The sequence below is a fragment of the Megascapheus bottae genome, chromosome 1 (assembly GCF_031878675.1).
Source record: "Megascapheus bottae isolate mThoBot1 chromosome 1, mThoBot2.hap1, whole genome shotgun sequence".
In the NCBI taxonomy this organism is placed as follows: domain Eukaryota; kingdom Metazoa; phylum Chordata; class Mammalia; order Rodentia; family Geomyidae; genus Megascapheus; species Megascapheus bottae.
Genome location: NC_143509.1, coordinates 22,601,380 through 22,628,875, shown reverse-complemented (window position 1 = coordinate 22,628,875; position 27,496 = coordinate 22,601,380). Strand labels below are relative to the sequence as shown.

Below are 27,496 nucleotides of genomic sequence, written 5' to 3'. Positions count from 1 at the left end.
TGAAAAGGGATGGAGCTTGTCTTCATTTTCTTCCCACAAGTGTTTCAGCTTTGTGCCATCCAACGTGCCATCCCATAATCGCTTATTTTCCTACAATTTTTGTAAAATACTGCACATAAACTAGTTTGGTGATAGATTTTTCGAGAAATAAACTATTAAAATTCAAGTTCCAAAACATGATCTGATCTATTTATCTGCCCCCCCCTCCATCCCACCCCATCTACCTCTCTGCCTTTCTACCTAATTTGATCCATTTTCAACAAATATCCAGCAAGGTTTCATTTTATTGCTTTCATTCTCCCAGGTGCTGTTAGGCAGGCTCTGTGGAATCAGAGTAGCATAGCAAAACTGCCCCCTGTCAGAATGCTACGGTAAAGAAAAAAAATTGTGGGAAATTTTTATCTTAGTTCTGAATTAGAGAAAACAAAACTAACTCCTCATTAATTTTACATTTAATTTCTTTCTCAGTTCCTTGACATGTTTATCAGTCCCCGAAGTCCAGAAACATTTTGGCATTTTCATCATTAATCCAAATGTAAACTTTCTCATTTCATGAAAATGTCATGATAAAAATGAAGGATTCAGAGATTTCTCCAAAGTTATTAAAACAAAAGATGTCCCCCAGGGACGGGCTGGATTTATCGGTGCTGGTCGTGGAATAATTCATGTTTTCATCCTTGAACTGAAGGATGTCTGTTCTGCTATTTCTAGGAAACAGAAACATGTACCCTTGCATTTATTGAGTCTCCTTCTTGTGTAGTTTAATTATTGCTGACTTCTAAGAGCATTCATTTGCACATACTTGCTTTGAAAGATTATTTCTACCTTCTGTAGCCTATAATCAAAAAAGCCCCGTGTGATTAGAGAAGGTTATAAAATATTAATTCTGGAATTTACTTCAAAATATTTTTTTAAAACACTCAGAAAACAAAAAAGCATTAATTCTTAAATGACAGTAGGGCATTAAACATTTTCTAACTAAATATTGCTGCGTTTCAACACTATTATAAAAATACCTTTTTGGAATGATCAAATACAAGTTTCACTGTTTCTTTTTGGGATAGAAATAGAAACATCTTTTCTCCTAGGTGTTCTTACTGTTCAAAACGGAACTGCCACAAAATGAGAAACAATTACACAATTAAGCCATCAGAAGCAGCTTCCTACCTTCACAGGCCTTTTTGTCTTCAGACAACTGGTACCCTGGGTGGTAGGCACACCTGGCCACAGTTCTCACTCTGACATATGTGAGCACATCCATTACCACCTGTGCAGGAGTCCAACTCTGAAAGCAATTAAGCAGTGATAGCTTACATCCCAGTCCGTTCAGAAACATGTACAGGATAGATGAGTCCACAAACAAAGGTCGAAAAGGCATACCGGCATTTGCTCCTTAAAAAGGAGAAAATTTCCAGAAAGCCTTGTCTCCTATGGAAGTCATTCAACAAGTGTTTTTCTACTTCATGATCTCGACCTCACACCCGGACAGATCTAAATTTAGATCAGGGACAAGAAGAATAAATTGAAAGTCAGGACAATCTATCTCCTGCAACCTGCTACCCAAAAATCAAATGAATAATTTAAAAAATTCCTTCAGATACCTCCATACTTTTTTTTTTACTTGTCGGGGTAATGTATTGAGGGGTTACAGTTACATTCACTAGGTAGGAGGTGCATTACTTCTCACACATTGATACCCCTTCGCCTATTTTTGTCCCCTCCCAATCATCTTGTTTTCTCCCCTTCCCGTTCCTATTTCAAATAAACAAACGTATATACAATATGCCAGGTAACAAAGTCAGACACAGTAACAATATGAGATTAACCAAAGGGCAACAAAAAAGAGAAGAGAAATAGTGCATTAAGAACAGTAATCACACAGATAAGGCTCTTTTTTCTCTCTCTCCCCATTGTTCGTACTTCGTTAAGCCACGTGATCAACCTTAGATAAAGTCTGTGTCTTTTCCTAGATCCCCCTGGACAAGCAGTCATGATGTCAGGAGAAAGTAGACCACAGAGGACAATGGGGTCCCTGATTAGAACTCGAATAGAAGCCCCAAGGATTACTGGGCATCATCCTTCATTTGCTTCCGTTTTAATCCATCTATCTATCTATCAGTTTTCTTTCATGAAATTCACAGAAATGAGAAGTCTCAGATCCATTCAGGGACACTCCACAGAGAGCTCACTTGTTGATGTTTGAGTTAAGCAGCTCTTGTCAGCTCTTATGGACTCTACTTCTGTCTAGCTTACAGGCTGCTAGAGCGGGATAGCAAAATTCCACTCTCTTCCTGCCACATCTTCATCCTGTAAGCCAGAATGTAAAATCATAAAATGGTGTACAAATCTACCTTATTCCATATTCATACACCGGTCACCCAATCAATAGTAAGCATAAATATTTCTAGATCTTCTTTGTGAAACTTTCTACAATTTGTGAAATTGCCCGATCTGTTGATTTCTGGCCTAGTATTTTCTGTTTTTTGGAGGTTATTAATTATTGATACAATTTCTCTAGTGAATACAAAGCTATTCACATTGGATATGTCTCTTGTATGTTTTGAAAAATTATGGCTTTCAATGAATCGACTCATTTCTAACATTTCTCTAATTATAATCAATTATGGTATGTAGATCAGAGGTAGAGAGTTAAGCATTCATAAGATCCTGGGTTTTGTCCCAGAAACACAAAACAAAAACAAAACAAAAGATATATATATATATATATATATATATATATATATATATATATAGAGAGAGAGAGAGAGAGAGAGAGAGAGAGAGAGAGAGCGAGAGAGAGAGAGAGCGAGATCGATAGATAGATAGATAGATACCCATGACTTAATGATAGTGTAAATGAAATGACATTTATGGCACTTCAATCAGCCACTGAAGAATATACATTCTTTTCAACTGCACATTGAATCAAAATAAAGTCTCAATAAATATTTAATGATTATATATAGTTTTTTTCTGATCAAAATACATTGTTAGAGTACAAAAAGTAAAATGACATGCTGATTCCTCAAGTATTCAGAAATTGAACTATGAAATTCTAATCCATAACTCAAATAATGAATCCTAGGGGAAATATTAAAAACATTTGTTTTGATAGTCCTGGGGCTTGAACTTAGGGTTTGGACACTGTCCTTGGGCTAGTGCTCCACCACTTGAGCCATAGCACCACTTCTAGCTTTTTCTGTATATTTGATACTGAGGAATCGTGCAGGCTAGGCAAGCACTCTACCACTTGGTTATGCTCCCAGCCTTAAAAAAAAACAAAACATTTTTAAAAGAATTTATTAATGTTGATCTTTACATCATATTTTAAATGACAAGTTTAACAAACAAGTGTTCAAGGAGGGAATCTCTATTTACAATCACTGGGACTTAGTATTTAGAACTTAATCAAAATTAGGCTAAGGGTTTGTATGTCATAGAAACATTAATTTAAGAAATAAAACATTATATCTATAGAGTCATAGGTTTTTATGTCTATATAGTTATGTTTATATTTCCATTACCATGTTCATAGCTTTGGGTATGCAGTTATTGAGTCCTCGCTCTTGTACTCTTTGGATTTAATAGCCACATATTAAGGATACCATGTGCCTTTTGTTCCTTAGGTCTTGACTTGTCTCACTCAACATGATTCGTTCTAGATTCATCCACTTCCCTGTGAATGCCATTATTTTATCTTGTCTGTTGGCTATGTAGAATTCCATTGTGTTTATATACCACATTTTCTGTATCCATTCATCTGCAGTAGGGCATCTGGATTGTTTCCATCGCCTGGCTATTGTGAATAGTGCAGAGATGAACATAGCTGAGCAGGTGTCCTTATAATATCTTGGGTCATGATGTTTAGGATAGATGCTCAGAAGTGGTATGGTGGGATCGTAGGGAAGGTCTATTTTCAGTTCTTTAAGAAACTTCCACACTGTTTTCCAGAGTGGCTGAACTAGTCTGCATTCCCACCAGCAGTGTAGTAGGGTTCCTTTTTCTCCACAACCCCGCCAGCAACTGTCATTGTCTGAGTTCAAAATCTTGGCCATTCTTGTTGGGGTAAGGTGGTAGGTATCTTAGGGTTGGTTTTTTTTTTTTTGCCAGTCCTGGGCTTGAGCTCAGGGCCTGAGCACTGTCCTTGGACTTTCTCAAGGCTAGAGCTCTACCACTTGAGCCTCAGCACCACTTCTGGCTTTTTTCTATGTATGTGGTACCGAGGAATCGAACCCGGGTCTTCATGCATGCTAGGCAAGCACTTTAACCACTAGGCCAAACTCCCGGCCCCTTAGGGTTGTTTTCATTTGCATTTCCTTTATGACTATAGATGATGAACATTTTCTCATATGCTTTTTTGCCATTTTAATCTCTTCTTCTGATAAGTCTCTCTTTAGTTCCCTTTAGTGAATGGTTTATTGGGTTTTCGGGAGATTAGTTTCTTGAGTTCCCTGTAGATACTGGATATTAAGCATTTGTCAGATGTATTGTTGGTGAGTATCTTTTCCCAGTTGGTTGGCTGTCTCTCTACTTTTGCGACTATGTTTTTATCTGTACAGAAACTTTTTATTTTTAGGTAGTCCCATTTATCGAGTCTCTCTCCAATCTGTTGTGACCCTGGGATTCTGATCAGGAATCTTTTGCCTATGCCTATGAGTTCCAGTGTCTCTCCTACTTTATCATGTAGCAATTTCATGGTTTCCGGTCTGACGTTGAGGTCTTTGATCCACTTTGAGTTAATGCTTGTGCATGGCGAAAGGCTAGGGTCAATTTTTAGTTTTCTGCATGTGGCTGCCCAGTTTTGCCAGCACCAATAATTGAATAGGCTATGTTTGTTTCACTGTATATCTTTGGCTCCTTTGTGAAATACAAGTTGACTATAGGTATGTGGTTCTATTTCTGGGTCTTCTATTCTGTTCCACTGATCTTCTGGTCTGTTTTTGTGTCAATACCAACCAGTTTTAAAAATAAAACATTTTTAAGTAAACAAAATCACTATCAAAATTTGTGAGAGAAAAATAAAGCAGTAGTTAGAGAAATGGATAGTTTTAGGTATTTGCATCATTAAGGAAGTCTAACATTTAGAAATTGGCAGAATTTAATCCCAAAGAGAAAAAGTAACATGTTTAGATAGAAACCAATAAAATAAAAATGCACCGAAACAATTCATAAAGTCCTTTTTAAATGTCAATAAAATGTCAACCGCTTAAGTGGATCAAATTTAAAGGAAAAACAGGAATGAATAAGAAGATATGATAACTAAACATATGAAAATATATTTGGCCATTTTGCATGAAATAGACATATAACTTGCACGTTATAATTGATTATAGTTTATTAAAATTTATTGAGGAACTCAGGGAATGCCTTAAAAAGATCCATCCTAATTTCTGAAACTGAATAAATGAAGCCAAGTGCTAGTGGCTCATACCTGTAATCCTAGTTACTCAGGAGGCTGAGCTTTTAGGATCACGGTTTGGATTCAGACAGAGCTGGAAAGTCTGTGTGATGCCTATCTTCAGTTAATCACCAAAAAGCTGGAAGAAGAGCTATGGTTCAAATAACAGAGCATTAGCCTTGAGCAAAAAAGCTCAAGGACCATGCCCAAGCCTTGAGTCTAAGCCCCAGAATTGGCATACACACACAGCTGTGCACACACACTCAAATGAAGAAATGTATTTTGGTTTTCTAAAGAGAATGCCTGACACAATACCATCACAGACAAATTGTCTCAGATCTTTAAAAGTCTTCACAAACATTTGCAGAAATGAATTGAGGGGTAATATTTTTCATCTCCTTTATGAAGTCAGCCAATATCAAGCCAGAAAAAACAAGCTTGGAGAACAGCAATTCTGGTTAATGTACATATAGAGACTTCGTATGGCATCTGGATTGACAGTTCCAATGTTAGAGAAAGAGATGGAGTATCTGGAGCCCTCGCACGTTCGGTGAGAAGGTAAAAATCATTGAATTCCAGAAGACAATATGTCAGTGCTTTATGAATGCTTCTGGTGTGCTTACCATAAAACCCAACAAGTGTATACTTAGCCATTTATTGTATGACAAAATAGTATTTAATAATAAAAATGGAATGAGTTACTACAAGACACATGAGAAACATTTTGCCAGGCACAAATGATTACACAGTAAGTTCTCTTTATCTGACGCTATGACAAAACAAATCAGATTGGCACTGACACAGAGTGATCATTAGTGTCTTGGATCAAGAGTGGACAAAGTTGTCAGAAAAAAGACTTCAGGAAAACTTTGGAGGAGATGGAAATATTCACATTTTTGTTGCAATATAGTCTCAATGTACATTTTAAAGGATGAAAAATTAAAATTGTTACTTTTTTTTTTTTTACTAAATGCAAGTTATTACCACAAAGATAAGCACCGGGCTGGGAGTTTGGCCTAGTTGTCCAGCATGCGCCTAGCATGCATGAAGACACAGGTTCGATTCCTTAGTACCATATTAATGAAAAAAAGCCAGAAGTGGTGCTGTGGCTCAAGTGGTAGAGCTCTAGCCTTAAGAAAAAAGCCCAACGACAGTGCCCAGACCCTGATTTCAAGCTGCAGGACTGGTAAAAAAAAATGATAAGCACCACTAACAAAAATATGGTCTATTTTTGTTTATGTGTGGATTATATGAAGGCAGAGAAATTAATGGAATTACTCATTCCTTCTACATGTCTCAATGGATATCTGAGACCCCTGCAGAGCTGTACCATGTTTTATTCATTCTTCTACCATGAGCTACTCATGCTTAAGAAATTAATGCAAGCAGAAAACTGAAGCTAGATCCTCATATATCACCCTGCACCAGAATCATTTCCAAGTGGCTCAAAGACCTTAATGTGAGGCCAGATACCATGAAAATATTACAGGAAAGGTTAGGGGAAGCACTAGGTCTCCCAGGTACCGGTCAAAACTTTCTAAGGTCCAGAAGGACAACACATCAAAGAAAGATGGGATAAATGGGACTACATCAAACTGAACAGCTTCTGCATGGCAAAGGACATAGCTAACAAGACACAGAGAAAGGCCACAGAATGGCAGATCTTTACTAGCTATGCATCAGACAAGGGCCTCATATCTAAAATTCAACCTACCCAAAATAAACCCTCAAAGAACAACCCAATTAATAAATCACTTCCAGAAAGACTTCTCACAAGAAGTAAGATTGGCTAATAGACACAAAAACAAAGGTTAAACATCTCTGGCCATAAGAGAAATGCAAGCCAAAAGAACATTGAGATTCCACCTCATCCCAGTACCAAGAAAACTAACAATAACAGATGCTGGCAGGGATGTGGCCAAAAGGGATCACAACTACACTGTTGATGGGAATGTAAACTTGTTCAGCCACATTGGAAAACAATATGGCGGTTCCTCAAAAAGGGAAGCTCTATGTTTAGTCTTTTGAGGAACCGCCATAAACAGAGCTTCCCTATGAGCCAGCAATCCTCCTGGACATTTATCCAATTGACCACAAACCAGGCCACAATGAAGCCACCAGAGCTACTGCAGCCTTGTTTACCACAGCCAAGAGAGAATCAACCTTGACGCAGCTTGGTAGAAGACTGGATGAAGGAAATGTGGTATATATACACAATGGAATTCTCTACTTCCATCAGAAAGAATAACCTTGCTTCTTAATTAGGAAATGGAAAGACATGGGTGCCTTTCAATCTGCAAGTAAACACAGTGGATGGTAAAAGACAAAAAGAAAAAACCACTTGGACATGGTAAATTATACAGGATTCTCAACATTCACAGAGTGAGACCAAAGGAGATTGTCCTTAAGAGAGGATAACCAGAGCTCAATAGCTGTGAGCATGTGAGCAGATAAAATGTTTATTGAAATGAACTCCAAGAAATAGAAACAGCTATTTTGCTTTCTCTCTTTCCTTTGTTGCTGTTTTCTTTATTTCTGTAACGTTTGTCTAGCATGTGAGTTTATTGGTTTAGATGAGGGTAAGGAGGAGCCCAGGAATGGAGGGACAAAGTGTAAACAGATGCAGCAGTGCTACTCACTGGATAATATGTTGAAAATAAACTATATAACTTAAGGGACAGAAAGGTTGGGAGGGAAAATCTGGGAGAAAATCAGGGAAGAGGTTGTTATACTGTTAAAAAAATGTGCTCATCACCTGTCCTATGTAACTGTAACCCCTCTGTATATCACCTTTACAATAACACTCAAAAATTAAAATAAAAAAATGAATGCTACTGCTTTGTCTATGATGTGGACAATGGATATACTTCTGTCTCTTTTTGTAAGTAGTGTTTACAATCTAGCTTACATTTTGTTCATGTTGTCTTATAGTCATTTGTTCATAGATTCCCTGATTAACTGAGATGAGGCCAGTTCTGTTTTTGCAGGTGGGCCCTTGTTAACTATCCCCTCGGTGGATCCTGATTGTTCTCACGATTACTGTTCTTATTAAATGGAGCTTCCTTTCCTCAAGTTAGATCTCTTGATCCAGTTTGGGAAGTAGTAGTTAATGTTACATGGTAAAAGTGTCCAATAGCAAATAATCTTCCAAATGGCAAAAGAAAACATACAAAAAAACACACAGTTCATTGTTGATTTCTAACAGTCTTTACTGTGCCATCAAATCGAGTCATTTGAAAATTGAGGTATTCCATTTTTTTGTGGGTCATGGGGCTTGAACTCTGGGCCTGGGCATTGTCCCTGAGCTCTTCAGCTCAAGGCTACCACCCTACCCCTGGAGCCACAGCCCCACTTCCCGTTTACTAGTGATTAATTGGAGATAAGAGTCTCACAGTCTTTAGTGAGTGCAGGGGCTGGGTTTGAGCCAAGATCCTCAGATCTCAAGCTCCTGAGATTATTGGTGTGAGCCACCTCAAACCACAAAAGTACTATTTTTAATCCTCAAAAGTGGTATTTTAAATCCTAAACCCATTCAGTAGACAAAGACTTCTACAAGAAATATGAGAAAGAGACCAGGACCCAAGACAGAAAGAACACAGTCAAAACATATTTAAGCTATAGGGTATCGCAAGCAAAAGAAACCTCTGCCTGCACATTGTAGCTGTGGTCTTTCAAATCTTTTGTTGATTCAATAGGTTTTGAATAGGAAAATGGTAGCTTCTACAGGGAAATCTCCATGTCTCTTGACTCTTCCTCCAAAATCCTTTCCCTCTTTACTAGCTATTATTAAAACATATGTGTGTTGTATTAGGGAAATGTTTTATTTCAAAAGAGCAACCCAGAAGCCACACAGTTTGTCATCTTTCACTGACTTTGCATTCTTAAATCCCTTAGCATCTTGTAGCCTATGTTCAGTTAATGCACTTTAAATTCAAGAGAAATTGCTCTGGTTTTATTATTTATTTTCTGCACTTCCTGTGTAACTTGGAGAATATAAATAAGGGTAATTTGGATAGATGAGTTGGCAAGGATTCCCTTAAATACATTAGTTTAGCAGTAGTTTAAAATAATGCATTGTAATTTATCTTGAACAGCTCAAACCCTGGCATGAAATCATTTCAAGACTAGATTATTAGTCACAATTTGGGGAGATTCTTAAGACCTATTTTATTTCACATATTCCCAGCACAATTTTAGGCCTGATTTCAATTTTTATCCAATACAAGATATGAAATATAAGAATGAAAAGAACAGGAATGACAAGACAGCCAAATAAGGTTGTCTTGTTCTAGTAGCCACACAGAAATATATTGAGAAACTATCCATCCATACATGAAAATAATTTCCCAAGGGCTAAGAAATTCCAGTGAGAGATGATAGTAGGAGGGCTGAGGAAAGATCTGGCACAGTGAAGAACTTAGGAAGGCCAGTGCAAGGGTACACTAGTTGGGTTGTTATTGCCAGACAGCACAATGGGTTGAGAAGTACTCTTAGCACAGGTGAAGAATGGTGAACTGAGCATGCAACTGTTATGGACAGTTTTCGCTGTAAACCCAGGGACTAAACCTAAGTTGGTTCTAAGCTAGCATCCACAGAGAAGGCCTCCCAGCCCACTACATTATTCCTAGATTGGCTACAGGCCCTCATCTGGCTCCCGCAGCTCCAGTCTTCCTTGCTCCAAGCCATCTTCTGTAGCCAAATGCCAGGCCTAGAAAGGATCTACAGGACAGAGCTCTGGGCCTATCCTCATAGTTTCTGGTGTCAGTAGACTCGGACCAGTCCCCCAGTCCACCTGTCCAGCTCCTGTTCCAGGTAGATCTCCAGATAGTCTCAGTTTCCAGGACTACCATGAGCATCTCAGACTCAGACTGGACCAGTGTCAGTCTGGCCTTTGGATTTACATATCAGCCTTTTCCATTCTGTTCACTCTGATTCATAGACCAGCTCCTTGCCAGGCTGGTCTTTGTGGGACCATGGTCCAGTCTAATCTTCAGAGGCCCAATGGCCAAGTCTACCCCAATGTACTCAGACACCTTGCAAGATGGTACTCTCGGGATCCCACGTGAAGAGTTAAAGATAGTGAAATTTGGGATTGGTTAAGTGCACAGACACCAATGCAAAGCTAAAACCAATGCCACTGCCAATAGCAAGAGAAGGAGGACACCACCGATATACATTCTACGAAGAACCCACTGCAGTATCCACAAGTGTTACCTTAATTCCATTTAAGACAAATAAATGGAATTAAAGAAATAGTATAAGGACATAACAGAAGTTTGAGACCAAAACTACAGGAGAAAAAAGGGAAAAAAACTAGAAAGAAACTCTGAAATTAAAGAACACAAAGAGGGAACTGAAAAATTCCACAGAAAATTTCAACAGAAGACTCAGGTCAAACAGGAAAAAATAATCAACAAGCTCAAGAGATATTAAAGTGTAGACTGTAACATCAAAAACATAAAAAGTGGGACCAAGAGTATGGCCTAGTGGTAGAGTGCTTGCCCAGCATGCAGGAAGACCTGGCTTCCATTTCTTGGTACCACATCCACAGAAGAATCCAGAAGTGGTGCTGTGGCTCAAGTGGTAGAGGGCTAGCTTTGAGGAAAGCTCAAGGACAGGTGCGCTTAGGCCCTGACTCAAAGCCTGAGGACTGGCCAAAAAACAAACAAAAAAAAAAAAACACCACAAAACAAAACAAAACAAAACAAACAAACAAAAACCAAACAAAAACAAAACCATAAAAAGTGAGGGGAAAATATTGAAGCTTTACATTTCATCCAAATTGTATTGCTGTCAACTTAAAATAACTACAAAATTTTTAATATAATCCTCATGATAACCACACAGGGAGAAAAATCTGCCATAGATATACCAATGAAAAAGACAAAAGAATCAAAGTAACCCACAAGAGAGAAATATCAAATTCAGTTCAGTCCCATAATTCAATGCATTCCCCCTAAAACTTCAGTTGCATTTCTTCATGGAAACAGGGATGTTCCTAAAATTCAAGGGTCATTACCTATGACCTTGAATAGCTCAAATAATATTAAGCATAAAGAAAAGGACTAGAGGCATCTCATTGAATGATTACATTTAAACCAAAGGAGTCTAGATTCAATGGAGGAGACTGTGTGATCCTGAAATTCCAGCACAGTCATTGCTTCATCAGGATTTATGTTGGTCAACTCTGTGCACAACTACTCGGCTGCCAGTACAAGCTTGATCTCATCAATACCTAAGGATCTGTGGAATCACTTTGCTCCTACTGCTGAAGTATTCATGTTTTAACATATTTTAAACTATATGGCATGTGTAGTCACATGCTATACTGAAACATGTTTCAGCCCGAAGAAATTTGTTTCTAAGGGGAGGAGAAATCTGGTAAATGACAAATAAAAAGACCTATGGGAAACCCAAAGAGCCTCATTAATCATTGTTGTTTGCAATGCAATGTCTATCTGTGCAGTAATCCTCCATCCAGATGTTACGGGTACGTGGGATCTTGACAGTTCTCTGGGACTTTGACTGAGCTCTCCTTTGGACGAATGCTTTTTACACATTTCCAACTCAGGTTATCTGTCACTTTGAAACTTTCCTTGAGCACTTTTAGATTGGGTAGCTTAGCTACCACTGCCCGGGGTTCTGGAACTATGTAATAAACACCTTTACAGTTGTTCTACTACACTGCCTCCTTTTGCACCTGCCTTCCCTGCTAGACCATGAGCTGCCAGAGGGTAAAAAGATCTTTATTTTGTGGGTGAAAAGACTCTTCAGGCTCCATTTCCAGGGTGTAGTACATAATAAAAATCTTTAAAATGTCCCTAGATGCTATGTGCTGGTGGGTTATGCTTATTATCCTAGCTACTCACTAGGCTGAGAGCTGAGCATAGATAGAAGAACAAAATCAGCCCTGACAAATAAATCTGAAAGACCCTTATCTCCATTTAACCATTAACTCTTATCTCCATAGCTCAAATTGTAGAACACTGCCTTGAACAGATAAAGCTAAGCAAGAATGTGAGGCCCTTAGTTCAAGTCCTGGTACTGGCACAAATGCAATATATCCTTTGCATGAAGGAATTGAATAAACCAAGCAGAGTGGAGAGGAAGCAAGTAGATTTTCCTTTCTGGTAAAACATTAAACGATGATTCGAAAACTTCAGAAAGAAATTTTCAAAGTAAAAATGAGATAAAACAATCCGTTGGCATATGCTCTTTAAAAACAGATGGGAAACCAACCCCTCCAAATGTTTGGACATTTTTTCTTTCAAGTTTTGCTCATTACTAATATTATTCATTTCATATATACTCACTTTATCTGTTCAAGTCCCTCAGAGAGTCAAAGCTTATTTCCAGTCCAAAATTATGGCTGTCTTTCATCTCGTTCTGGATGAAATGCATGGGATCTATTTAGTTCATCAAGAGAAGTACAGTAGCCTTGGATCTACTACAAGCTTAATGAACTTTATGTTCATGCTAAAGGTTAATTCAACACAGATAGACTTCAGGCTGTTATTAGGCTTTCAAGGGTTTCACACAAGAAATACTTGCCACAAAGCTAACTGAGAGTCATAATTGGCAGCATCTTGGTTTGCAGCACAGGAAGATTGTATTGATGACAGCATAATATGAGACTTTGTGTGGAGTGCATGTTGAAACTAGTCCTATCGTCCTATGCAGGTGTAGTGGAGTCTAGCTAAGACTTTGGTAATTGAGCAGTTCCTGGGTTGCAAATAGTGGGCCTTCTTGCTTAGCATTCATGTTTGGTTTGCATCCCCACAGAGGTAGCTCTCCATCCCCAGTCATGTTTCCCAACTCCTGTCTGGCTCAGCTGGAGAAGCTATTTCTTACACAATTGCATCCGGTCCAGGCCAGAGGTTTGATAGTCAAATGTCACTTTCTCTGAGGTCCTAGGAGGTTATCTATTTTGTTAAGAATTAATGGAATAAAGAACTGAATGGACCGAAGTAGATATTTTCTTTTAAAGTAGAAACAATTGTACTACTCAGAAATTTTCATGAAAGTTATCATGCAGAATATTCATGTTGACATTTAATAAACTATATTTTCATAAAGACAGAAAGAAAAGATCAAAGAGATGTGAATTGTAGCCTGACTCTGCCAAGGCCAAGCTAGAGCAACAATTGCATATATATACCTATTATCTAAAAAAAAAAAAGCAGAATAACAACTATTTTACATGACTCTGAAAACAAAGTGAAATAAGTTATGGAAAACAGTGTCTAGATTATTATAGGCACTTGATAGATATTAGACATTAATAGTACATGAGCAGAAGGGCTGGCACCATTGGCTCATGCCTGCAATGTCAGCTATTCAAGAGGCTGAATTATGAGAATCACAGTTCAAAGCCATTTTGAGTAGCCGAATCTGGGTGGAGATGTCTCTAGTTCACCAGCAAAGAGCTAAAGTGTGTCGTGGCTCACATGGTAAAGCAGCAGTCATTAGCAAAACAATGATGAGTAAGATACAGAGGCTCTAATTTTAAGCCCCAGTACAGCACACATATAAAACAGACAGAAGAAAAATTTAGCTTTACAAAAAAGAGATCTTATAATTGAAGACAGTTGAGTGAAATAATTTTGATGGCTTTAAAGTCAGAGTATATTTAAGGCTTGTGTGCAGGTAAACATAATGAAACTGGAATTTAAAAAATTATTCTTGTAAGATGTGCCAAAAAAACCCCACAAACACTGAAGTCAACAAAGATTTATGAAATTCCTATGATTTTTAAGATATTTGCAGAGAAAAACAAGACATTCCCAGTGCCCCTACAGAGCTTATAGTATATGGGGATATGAACAAGTATGTACATTCTATAGAGATGAAAACAGGAGTCCAAATATTTGGAACAAAAGAAATAAGCTATCAGGAAAGAATAGTATCTCAAAATGAAAGGGACTTTATGAAGTCAAGGGCAAAGTATGCCCAGTGAGTCTTAAGAAGTGACAAGTCAGCAGCAGGTTGGTGGGGTGAGACGCTTATTGTCAATTAATCACTAGAAAACAAAAAGTGGAGCTGTGGCTCAAAGAGTAGAATGGTAGTCTTGAGCTCAAGAGTTCAGGGATAGCACCCAGGCCCAGAGTTCAAGTCCCATGACTGACCAAAGAAAGTGACAAATCACCCCTAAGGACTGGCATTTGCTGGTTACTGGTAGCTCATGTTTGTAATCCTAACTATTGAGGAGGCTGAGAGCTGAGGATTCAGTTTGAAACCAGCCAAACAGAAAATTTAGAGAAGACTCTTACTTTCAATTAATTATTAGCAAAGCTGGGAGTAGAGTTGTGGCTCAAGTAGTAGAATGCTAGCCTCCAGCATAAAAGCTTAGGGACAGCACCTAGGACCTGAGTTCAAGTCCCAGGATAGGCATACACACACAAACACACACAGACACACACACACGCACATACACAATCCAAAAAAAAAGACTGACATTTTATGAGTGCTTCCCTGGATTAAGCAAAGTTTCAGGTACTTCTTACTCTCAACCACTTCTTCAGTCAAATAAGTTCTAATTATCAGAGGGTTGCAGAGGCTTGGAGATGGATTTGGAACAGATAACTGGGCTATGTTTAAGTTCTCTTGGTGACTTCAATACATGATCATTCACTACAACTCTATGAGGGACATACAGTTTTAATTTCCACTTTGCACATAGGGACATCAAGGCAGAAATTATATTCAAGATGCCACAGCTCAAATATGATAAGAGTTGGTATTTGTGGAAACAGGATTTGGAATTCAGATAGTCTGGCGTCAGAGCGTACCTGCGTTCTCTCTTGGGGTGGGAAATGAAGGCCCTCCATTGACAGAGATGGGATTCTTCCCGAAAGACTTGAGAGAGTATTGTATTGATCTAGGGAGCAAAACATAGAGAGGGCATATAAGCTGAAAAGGAGATGGGGCTTCTGTCTCTGGCATGAAAGAAATGGTAAGAAAGATTTGAGAGTGCACAGAACTTCACTCCTAAAACTCAGCATGTTGCCACTGAAAGCCATCAACCAGGAGTCGGGATGTAATGGCAGTGCAGTGAGTTCAGAGCATAGGTTTGGAGGATGTTAAGTCTAGATTACCATGCAGATTCAGTCAAGAAACAATTTTGTCATCCTGCAGCTAAAATGTGCTTTAGTTTTCTAGAAATTTATCATCATTCTGCTGTTCACTAAACATTTTACATGCTTGTCTCATTTATTATTTACACCCTCATGATAGTCACGTGATCATTAAATCCTCATATCACAGATGAAGAAAATGAGAGCCAATGGGTTTAAGTAACTGCTTAACATCACAGTGAATAGGAGAGTTAGCATTCCAACCAGATTTATTTTCCCAGGCTTTTTTTTTTTTTTTTTTCATCATGGCTTTCTGCAACTCTAATAGCCCACTGTCACTGAGGAGAAAAATAAATCGCTTTTTGTTGTTGTTTTTTGTCAGTCATGGGGCTTGAACTCTGGGCCTGGGGTCTGCCCCTGAACTCTTCAGCTCAAGGCTACCACCCTACACCTGGAGCCACAGCCCCACTTCCCATTTTCTAGTGATTAACTGGAGATAAGAATCTCATGTTCCTTAGTGCCTGGGCTGGCTTTGAACCTCGATTCTTACATCTCAACAGGAGGTTGAAACCTGGCAGGTGGTTGCCTGAGTATGAATTTTTGAAATTACCTTGGTGTGTGGCACAAAACCCAAAGCCCCAGATAGCATAGGAATATGCACTCCAAGTGTGAGCATTTATTTTGTTTCCAGAGTTGAATTTCTTGGACAAGTGGTTGAAATCAGGAATGTACAGATTTAGGAATGTATTAAGTCCTATCAGAAATAGAATGTAATGACACTGGTAGATATTTTTAGAAAATGAAATGACACAATGTTTGTGAAGTAATGCACCTTCTATCTGGAGAATGAAATGTAACCCTTCTTTTTCATATATTTTTATTGTAATTAATAGAAGGGTTACATTATATTTGCCAGATAGATGGTGCATTAATTCACATACATTGATACCCTTTCTTGTTTCTGGTCCCCATTTCCCTCCCCCCACCCCAGCCTCTCATCTTATTTTCTTCCCTTCCCTATCTGACTTCAAATAACCAAATACACATATACACAATATATCAGATAACCAGGAGAAATACTGTAACAATATGAGATAGCCAAGGGACAGCAAAAGAGATGAGAGATAACAGTATATTAAGGACAACAATCACTCATTATATGGCTTTTGTTTCTATATCCTGGAGGTCCTTTCATTTAGCATCATTCTATATGGCCTTATGAATCTACAATTTGTTCTATTGTAAATCTCTGCTAGGAGAGCCCAAGGTTTCTACTGATTAGGACAAATGAGGGAAACTTTGAGCCTATGTTCCTTTGAGTCTGAGTTACTTTACTTAATATGATTTTTTTCTAAGTCTTTCTTTTTCCTTACAAAACTCCCCTATGACCCAGTAATTCCACTACTTGGCATTTACCCAATCATCCAGAAACAAGGACATACTAAATTCACAAGCACAATGTTCATTGCAGTGCTATTTACCATAGCAAAGATATGGAACCAACCCAGACGCCCTTCAGTTGATGAGTGGATCAACAAGATGTGGTATTTATACACAGTGGAATTCTATGCTGCAGTCAGAAAGAATATAATGTAACCCTTCTATTAATTACAATAAAAATATATTAAAAAAAGAAAATGAAATGACAAGAAATGAATCTTTACTGTATTTCCTTTTAATTTTCTAGAGAGAAGAAAATTATTTATCAAAAAGTTTATTAATTTTATAGTGCAGTTGGAATGCTGACATACTGATTTGCAACATAGAAAGTAAAGTTTCTAGAAGTGGTACTGTGACTCAAGTGTTAGAGTGGTAGCTTTGAGCTGAAGAGCTCTGGGATAGGGTCCGAGCTCAGAGTTCAAACTCCACAACTAACAAAAAGAAAAAAAGAAAAAAAAAGGAAAGAAAGGAAAGTAGATTTTGTTTTTCAGATATAGGTATGGATATAGGTGACAAATCTTTTAGAGTTTTGGCTGAGAAAATGTAAAATGTAAAAAGCTGAGCAGGGCAAAAGAGCTACTACAGCATAATATTTGACATTAGTAGTTTCCACATGTAAAAGAGATGTAATTATAATCTCTTGGTGTATTTGCAAAAGGGACCATAGTTAAATGTTGACCATATAACCTTAATCTGCTACTATATCATTTATTTAGCTTGCAAATGATCTCTGTCAATATCAAAGGATTTAGGTGTATTTTGAACTTAAAAATCAATTTGTTTTTGTTTGTTTATTTGTTTATGTGCCCATTCTGGGGCTTGAGTGCTTAGAGTCTGGTCACTGTTCCTGAAATTTTTTGTTCAAGGCCAGATCTCTACCACTTGAGCCATAGTTCCACTTCTGTTTTATTTTGTTTTGGTAGTTAACTGGAATCTCATTGACTTTCCTGCTCAGGTTGGCTTTGAACTGTAATTTTTAGATCTCAGAGTTCTGAGTAGCTAAGATTACAGATAGGAGCCACTCAGTGTTTTACTAATTCTTTTATTATGACAAATATAACAAAAACAGTAACCTACATCCTTTTCAGATCTGACAGATGCAGTCCTCAGATCCCTTGAAGATAAACATTTGAGGTACCTTACAAGGTACCAGCTTTTGCCTTTTACAACATCATAAAGTTTATATCTTTTTTCAAATGTGAATCAATATGACTTCAAATGTGACTTTCAAGTGTGAATCAATATGACCTCAAATTATCTTATAACTGATTTAATGAACATGAAATAATAGGCTTTTCTCTGGTAAGAAACTTGATATGGTGGTAGGAGTTTTCAGAAAACCAAGAAATAATTTGAATTTAGTGTTGTATCATTATGTCTAGAAAAAATGTGCAAGTTGAAATATCCAACAACAGGAACTTGCCATGGTGTAATTATAAAAAACAATAGCAGGATACACATTATATAGCCTTGTTGAAAATCTTGGAGTTACAGTCCTGAGATTCAAATTCTGTGGGGTTTTTTTTCACACATTATAAAGTCTTGAATGAAGGATCTAGCCTGTATCATGATTTTTTTCCATAAGATGGGGATATTCATAATGGCAACTTCATAAGATTTAGGGAAATTCAAATGAAATAATACAAAAGAATCTATTGTTTTAGTAGTGACTAGCACAAAGAACATTCTAAAGATAATAGCTGTCATGCCATCACTAAGAATCAGAAGAATATGCTAATGTACATTGAGTAATGACACTGTGTAATGCTAAATAAAGCAAGTTGTAAGGCAGAAGGTAAAGTATAAACCTCTTTTATAATGACATTTCATTTATGCAAATAAAATACTTAAAATATAAATATCTTAACAATTGTAATTTGTGTAGGGTGGGATTCTGAGAGGTACTTATCCTTTGTCTTATTTTGCTGTGCACTTCCCCCAAATTTCCTCCAATGAACACACATTATTATTATTATAATTTTTGTGCTGGTCTGGGGGCCTGCCTGAGCACTGCCCCTGAGCCTACTGTGCTCCAGGCTAGCGCTCTACCACTGTAGCCACAGATTCAGAACCACTCAGGCTTTTTGGTTTTTAATTGGAATTTCATAGACTTTCCTGCTTTGGCTGGCTTTGAACAATCCTCCTCAGACCTCAACCTCCTGTGCAGTTAGGATTATAAGGATGTGCTACCAGTGCCTGGCTCCACATATTATTTTAATAACATGGGCATGAAACCATGAACATAAAATAAAAAATCATGATCTATACTGACCTAAGAGAAAGCTAAAAGGAACTCAGCAAAAGTTACTGTCATAAAGAAAGTTACTGTCATATATATATATATATATATATATATATATCTCCACAGTTCCTGAGGCAAGAGATGTAAATGACACCAAGATCAGAGGTGGATGGAGATATGTGGAGAGAAATCCTTTGTACTGATGATATCTGGTGTACTCTGGCTGCAGTGTCAGGAGGAACACAAGTTCGAAGTCAGCCTGAACTCTATAGTAAGATCCTGTCCCCTGCAAACTGTAAAGACAATAAAAAGTAGTAAAATTTGAGGCTTGTAATATTAAGACCCAGAATCTATGTCATCTAAAGCTAAAAGTTTCATTCTTTTTTTACCTGAAGGCCACTACCACTGACTTATTAGAAAATAATTGCTTCTAATGATCTAGAAATATTGCCATTTTATCTTTAGTTAAGAATGTAAGGCATTCTTTAGACCTATTAATTCCCTTACACTTGGTTATGGTTATTTCTACTTTAAGAGTGGAGAGAGAGGGGTCCAGGCGGGTTCACTTTGATAGGGGAAATTAGGAGACGCAAGATTTGGAGGGCCCTTGTTCACCAAGGACCAATCACTTCTGATCCCTTACACATGAGTCTTTGTGGTCACTAAAGCAGTATCTGTTTCTTCCAATTGAATATTAATATAACATACATGGGTCAGTGTCATTTTCCTTGCTGTTATGTGATATCCGAAGAATGTGTATTTGTTAGGGCAATTCTAGTCTTTTCTCAATTTTACTCTTCTGACCCTTGGTCCAGTTACTCCTACTCCATCTTTCTATCTGCTTCAATATCCCTACAGATTTTTGTTTATAGTGAATGTACTAATTTTGCAAGTTTATAAATTGAAACTGAGGCATAATAAGGAGTTTTCCCAGGAAAAGAAAATATGTGAGATCTAAAGAAAAGGAATGTAAGCATTGTCGTTTCTTCCCTTCCTATGCATTATCCTGAGCCTTGTTTGATGAACAGGAACATGCCTGCCTCGTAAACATCCAGAATTACCTGGTTACCTAGGCAGTCTCCCAAACACTCCTCTAATTCCAGTGTTTTTATGTGTGATGGAGACCATGTGATAGGCCCATTAATTCTGCTATCAGAATGGAAACCTGAAACCTTTAGTGTTGACTTAGCTTGTTTACATTTCCCTCTCTTCTTTTTTCTTTCACCCTTTTACATGATCACATTGTTTGGTCAAAAAAAAATCAGTGCTCATTTCTGAGGAAGTGTATTTTAAATCCTCTTGTAAGCTCTCCACTTTGTAGGCGGTGACATGTTGCCAACAAAATCACACTCTTGTATCTGTGAACACTATGTAAACGTCTTTGCGACTGACACAACAATTCCTTTGTGAATGATTTTGTATAGGAACTAAAGTGACTTACAATTTATCTCTCAGAAATAGAATATTTTCCGAACTCAATTCTTTGGCACAATTGTACAAAGCGAGTCTGCTGTTCAAAATAAAACAAATCAATGTGAATTAAGTCAACAAGTTCTCAGTCATTTGATTTCTAATTGGAAAGTAAATAGACCTTGATAGAAAAGACCATATGTATGTATGTATGTACATTAAAGCAATGTTCCAAGCATTCAATGGCAGTGAAATGATTCCATTTCCCTGAGATTACCTGCATCTGCTCATAGCAGCTGGCAATGCCTCTCCACTATTCCATGATGGATGCAGTGGAGATCTCTTCCTTCCGGAAACAGATCATATGATCCCACCCTTCCCTTTCTAGCTGAGCAACCTTCCCACTGACTTCTGGGTCACTAAGATCTTAGGGACAAAGGCATCATTCTCGGATCTGTTTGCAAACAGGAAAACGGTAGCCTAACGTGCTGGAGAGAAAAATGAAATATCTTCTTTAGTTTTGGTCAGATTAGCATGAGAAATGAATGAGTATAAAGAGAGAATCTGCTTACATCAAAGCAGAACTTAGTTAAGAAAGTATCTGCAAGTATCAATCAGTGTTCAAAGATCATTTTCTCTGGGTGGCTGTTGGACATCAAATGAGGGAAGCTTCATCATTATCTACACATAGACCAACTGCATGTATAAGCAGTTTGTCTTTAGTCTATATAGATACATTAAGTTTACACATACATAGATGCATGTATATCCTGTTTGTGTGTGTATATATACAATAACATCACAATAGATTATTAAAATAAAACCCTCACTGATTGTGCTTAGCGTGTGCATACAAGCACTCTCCAGAAAATTCTTCTTTTGGAATTTCTTAGAAACTCAACACAATTCTTGGCACCACTTGGAATTCTTGAGTTCTGTTACAGTTTGACCATCATGGATTGCGTTTTGCTATAGCTCCTGCCCTTCCTCAAGAGAAAGCAGACATGAACATAGGGTCCACAAATAGTTTTAGGACAATATTTTATTTTTAAGCAACATCTGTTTGTGGAAAACAATGTTTGAGGGACATTATGGGAAAAAATTATTGTTCTTCTGAACGCATAATCTTGCAAAATGGCCTGTAGTGCTGGGAGCTTTTTCTTGCTCTGACATACTTTTCCTTTGTCACAGGTAATCTGCACTTACTGTGACTTCCTTCTTAAATTTGCCATCTCCTTTGAGCTGGCATTGTGGAAGGAACCTGAGCCTATAGTGTTCATCAATAAGAAATACAAAAATAAAACAGGTGTCAAAATAAAAATCCCATCCTTGTTTGGACATAACTAGGATGCTGAAGAGTCGATTGCCAAAGGGAATATATTTCTATTTCCTTCCACTTCTGAGGGTTGAGAGTATCTATATCTATATCTATATCTATATCTATCTCTCTCTCTCTCTCTCTTTCCCCAGAAAAGAAAATCATTTCCTGTGAATTAGTCCAACACTCAAGACAAATCTTATAATCGTCATATATAACTTTCTCATTCTAATACGATGTATTTCTTTCTTGGTGATGATACTTCCCACATTCAGAGGACAATATCCTCTCAGGAAGTCAGACTAATGAGAGAAAAGATTTCTAGCTGCCGTGCAATCTGTAGCACATCCACACACTCCACAAAGGGCCTTTACACGGCTGTATTGAAAATGGTGTACTTAATGATAAAAAGACATCCGAATTTTATCTTCACCAGGTTCATAGGAAGGTGTCCTCAAGTGTTGTCCTTTAACAAATCCTGTCTAAATGGCTACTCAGGGTCATGGCAGATGAAAAACTAGGTGGGGACTGGGAAATGAATGTCGCCGAATCAAATTCCTGAAACCAATCTGAGTTAAAGCAGATAATAAAGAACTCTTCAAGGAAATAAATTGTCACTCTTCCACTTCCATCTGCATTTAATTGGGAAATTTAACCAGGGCAGTAACCACATCCAATTCTCCTGTGATATAATGTGTTCTCCCACTCAGGGTGGGCAGGCGTTCCCATAGGGGCCAGATTCATGGATGCTCAGGTAAGTGCAGTCACAAAAGGCCCCACACTTATTTTAATGCCTTGGTATTTCCTCCTGGAAAGTCTTAATATTTAGCTTGTTATCCTTAAGTAGTTGTATAAAAAGGTTGCAATTCAGCATGTCGGTTTATGAGTACAATGCATCTCAATTGACGCCTCTTCCATTTTTCTCTCCCATCGTTCCCACCTTTGCCCATCCCCTCAAGTTATCCAGCTCTGTTCTCACATATGGACATAGAATGATATGGCTATGCACTTCCTTTCTCCGTTTGTCTGTCTGGCATCCTCTTAAGTGCCACCCCTTCGAGGCCAACATGCTTCTGCTTTCAAGTATTCATTTTGTTAAACTGTCAGTGAATTGTTCAAAGGAGTGACACCACTGGACTCCACCCTTCTGTAGACCCTACTTTATTCAGCTTGTCTGTGTATGTATTCGGAGGACTCTGAATGTGTTTTCATGAATATTTATAATTAGACCTAACTTCATAGATAAGAGAAGACATGTGCGCTGTGTGTCAGGCTCTGATTGTGACTTACTGTGCTTAAAATATTTTTTTTCAGGTTCATCCATTTTTTCTGCAAATGACATACATTCTTCAAGATAGAGGAATATAATTTCTTTGTATACATATGTCACCTTCTTTTCTTTTTTCCTTTCCTTTCCTTTCCTTTTCTTCCCTTCCCTTCCCTTTCTTTCCTTTTTTTTCCAGTGCTTTCTCAAGGCTAGTGTTTCTACCCCTTGAGCCACAGCACTCTGTGGCTTTTTCTGTGTATGTGGTACTGAGGAATCGAACCTAGGGCTTTGTGCATGCTAAACTTGGACTCTACCACTCTACCACTAGGCCACACTCCAGCCATATACCACCTTTTCTTGATCCACTAATCTGTTGTTCAGCATCTGGGCTGTTTTCATTAGATGGATAAAGTGAATAGCACAGCAGAAAAGATGACTGTGCAAGTGTCATTACTGTAACCTGAGTTGAAACCTTTGACATACTCTGTGTTGTATAGCTTTTGTATTTTGCTTGTTTGTTTCACTCTCTACTTATCTCTATATGTACCTGGTCCTCTACTCACTACATGTGTGGTATGAATAAAAACAAATCAACAAAGTAATGAAAGCAAATGACTATCTTACCTTTTCATTATGTAATATCTAAATTTTTAAAGCACATTGGGAGTTCTTCCAATTTATTTAAATCTGGAAAATTGACTCAACCTTAAAAAATACAGATACAAACTTTGGAAATTCATTCCATAAATGCAAAAATACCTAAATCACCAGCTACCCAATTTATAAGTAGCAAAATTCTTATGAAGTTTAGCTGTTTAGGAAAAAAAAGAACATGTAGATAGGTATGTATTATTTCAAAGTATTTCAATGTAATCACTCTTTTCAATCTTTATTGAGCAGGTAATGAGCAGGAGGTTACAGTTGCATAAGTAAGCTCATGAGCACGTATGTTCTTATTTCATTCCTTCCTGCATTATAAAGTATTCTACATGTGACTTATAATCTTGAGAAATCAAGAGCTAAAGGAAACGTGATGATTGTTTTCAATCAACAAGGAAATATTGATGCTACATAGTATAAGAATCATGGGAGGTAATACATGACATTTTAAATGACACATGCACCTCAGTGCTTATTTTATTTTGCTTTGTTCTGTAGGCCTCATACCCTTGCTTGGCTTCTTTTTTGCTCAAGGTTGGTGCTCTTCCACTTGAGCCCTATCTCTACTTCTGGCTTTTTTTCTGGTTAATTTGAGAAAAATTCTATTTACCAAGGCTGCTTTCAAATTCCATCACCAGAGCTCATTATCCTGAGTAGTCAAGATTATAAGTGTAAATCACCAGTGCCTGGCTTGAGGGATTATTTTTTAAAGAATTAATCGAAGAGAAAACAGTTTTAAAGAGAAAAGAACACGGGAGCCTGAACACTTTTAAAAGGATATAAACATTTTCACTTGATCAAGTACACAGACCCACTCAGAAATGTTCCAAAAGATGCAAAAAATGTAGATTTTAGGAATCAGAGGTAACCATAATTACCTGACAAGCTGATTACTCTGGTGACTTAGTCAGCTTCACAGTTCCCTATATTAAAAAACTGTAGCAATTTAAGCTATGTGCTTGGCACATTAATTGAGGAGGAGAGTATTCCACCAACAAAAATAGCGAAATGGAAGAATTTAATGTATTGCATAGCAAACAATAAAATTTCTAGGCAACTTATGTGAATAATAGTAGAACTGTTTGTAGTAATTATAGAAGAGATATAAGGTCTATGGTTGTTTAGATAAACAAAACAAATAGGCACAAGTATTTACAAGCATTAAAACCAGTATAACAAATAGTTCAATCTTAATATATATTAAGATGGGTGTGTATATATATAAATAAGTGGATAAGTAAAATGTGACAGAGTCTTGATCGTATAAGAAGAAAAACCAAAAACCACCAAAAATGGAACAAATATTGACAATGGTTGCTTGTAAGTGGGGGGGATATGGTTATCCAATTTTATTCTTTTTTCATATAATTTTTATTGTAATTAATGGAAGGGTTATATTATATTCACCAGATAGAAGGTACATTACTTCACAAACATTGATAATCTTTCTCATGTCTTGGTCCCCATTTCCCTCCCCTCACCCCTACCTCTCATCTTGTTTTCCCCCCTTTCCTATCCTCTTTCAAATAACCAGATAAACATATATAAAATATATCAGATAACAAGGTAAAATGCTGTAATAATATGAGATAACCAAGGGACAGCAAAAGAGATGAGAGTAACATAGTACATTAAGGACCAACAATCACTCATTATATGGCTTTTGTTTCTATATCCTGGAGGTCATTTCATTTAGCCTATGTATCTAGGTTTTGCTCTATTGTAAATCTCCAATTTTATTCTTAATTACAAAGTTTACGCCTTCAATATACAATCTTTAGGGTAAAAATAAGAAATAAATTAGTCAAAGAACAGATACAAATTTTAAAGACCTGAGCTCTCCATACAACCTTCTTATCTAGGGTATGATTAAACTGAGAAAGGCATTATATGGTAATTAGTTCAATAGACTATTAATCAAAATATCTGATTTTTTAATCCTTGCTCTTTCAGTGTCTAGCTGTTCAACTCTCTTCTCACCTATTTACTGATTGTTTGATAATAGGGGATTTATTTAATTCCTTTAAGCTTCACGTTCTACATCTATAAAATAGATTATGAGTGTTTTGTGGGGTTGTTCCAAGGATTAAATAACTGAAAAGGAAAGAGCCCAGCAATGTGCCTGACACTCTAGGTGGTCCTTTCAATGTTTGTGAGAGGTAAAACAAGTAGGTGGTTCCACCACTGGAAGTTATTTCTCCCCCCCTCCCAATCCCACGTAGAAAATCAGCTTTAATTTACAATTCTAGGTCACAATCCTTCCCACACCAAAAAAAAAGGGGATTGCTAAAAATATCTGAGTCTCTGGGAGGTAGCCAAGTCAACAGAGTAACTCAGTGAGAATATCAGTCCTGACTTTGAAATCTTTTCAATTTTTTGTATTATGCCTTGCTCTTCAGCTCTTTTTAGCCATCTTTGTTATAGTGTATTTGTTTAATTCAGGGGATGATTAATCAGTATAAATTGTTTTTTTCAGGATCTGCCTTCATTGTTCTTTATATTTGTTAACCTCAAACTTGAATTCATCCCATCTTTGAAGTGTGACCATTAACTCATGTATATGAATTTAAATATCATATATTATATAAATGTATATATAACATATACTACATCTGTAATATATAGATAGTATGTTAATAGATTATATATTTCTTTTTGCAAAAGGAAGAATAAGAAATAAAGAAGAGGGACATCTAGGTTTATTTCTAGAGTGCAATGCACATTGTAGACATGGCAGCTGCAAAGGACTGCAAAGCAGAAATGAGCCCGCTGCCTGTGGAGTTCTGAGGGCTGCCAGGGCAGCAGATCTCATTTAGAATCCTCCTTTGCCATCTATTAAGGAGTGAGCATCGCAGAGCTGGCCATGGGGGAGGCTTTTTGATTCTCTGTTCCTCTGAACATTGTCAGTGTTTAATCAATAGCTAGTCCGGGCATCATTAAACACGTGCTCTCAGTTCAAGGTCTCTGATCGAGATGGTGAGGGAATTGCTTAAGCTGCATAAAGGGTGCCTTCATTCAGGTTAGCCTACTTAAAGGAAATACAATTTTAAATCACATTACACTTAAATGAGACTTGTTTTAATGGGGGCATGTACAATATCAATTATTCTTTATTTCATATTTTTTTTTGCTTCCAGTGTAGGATGTAGCCTACTGAATTTGAGATTCTGCACTTACTCATTTAAGCTACAAAGGAAAGGGTTAGCCAATATGTCAGTCACTGAAAGGAAGGAAGCTTATTCTCCTATGTCTTAAATTTTGTAGCTCAATGATTACATACAAGTTTAAATTCCTTGTACTATGGGCTTAATCAACTGGGTGACAAAGATGGGACAGTCTGTTTCGACATTCAGAATAGGGCTACAGAGACCTAATGGGTATTTTTTTTCTTGCTTGCTTTACGCCATTGTTCTGATCTGTCTGTGATATCATACTTTGCAAAACTTTCACTAGTCCCAAGGAAATATTAAGAGATGAAATAATGTTGTTCTTACACCGTGGGGTCTCATAAAAGTTATAATGAGAACTTGAAAAGATTATTAAATCATCTTCTTTTGGAAATAAGATCAGGTTGAAGTTAGATGGTATTCTAATCTAAAGATTAAAAAATATGAATTGTATGAATCAGGACATAAGCAAACAATAGACCAATTCAACAATTAAATATAAAATATAAATTTCCATAAAA

At 37.2% G+C, this 27,496-nt stretch overlaps 1 pseudogene; it reads right to left on the bottom strand.

Moving 5' to 3' along the window:
- The window catches only part of LOC150068502 (uncharacterized), a 473,749-nt pseudogene that overhangs the window by 9,417 nt on the left and 436,836 nt on the right, over nt 1–27,496 (bottom strand).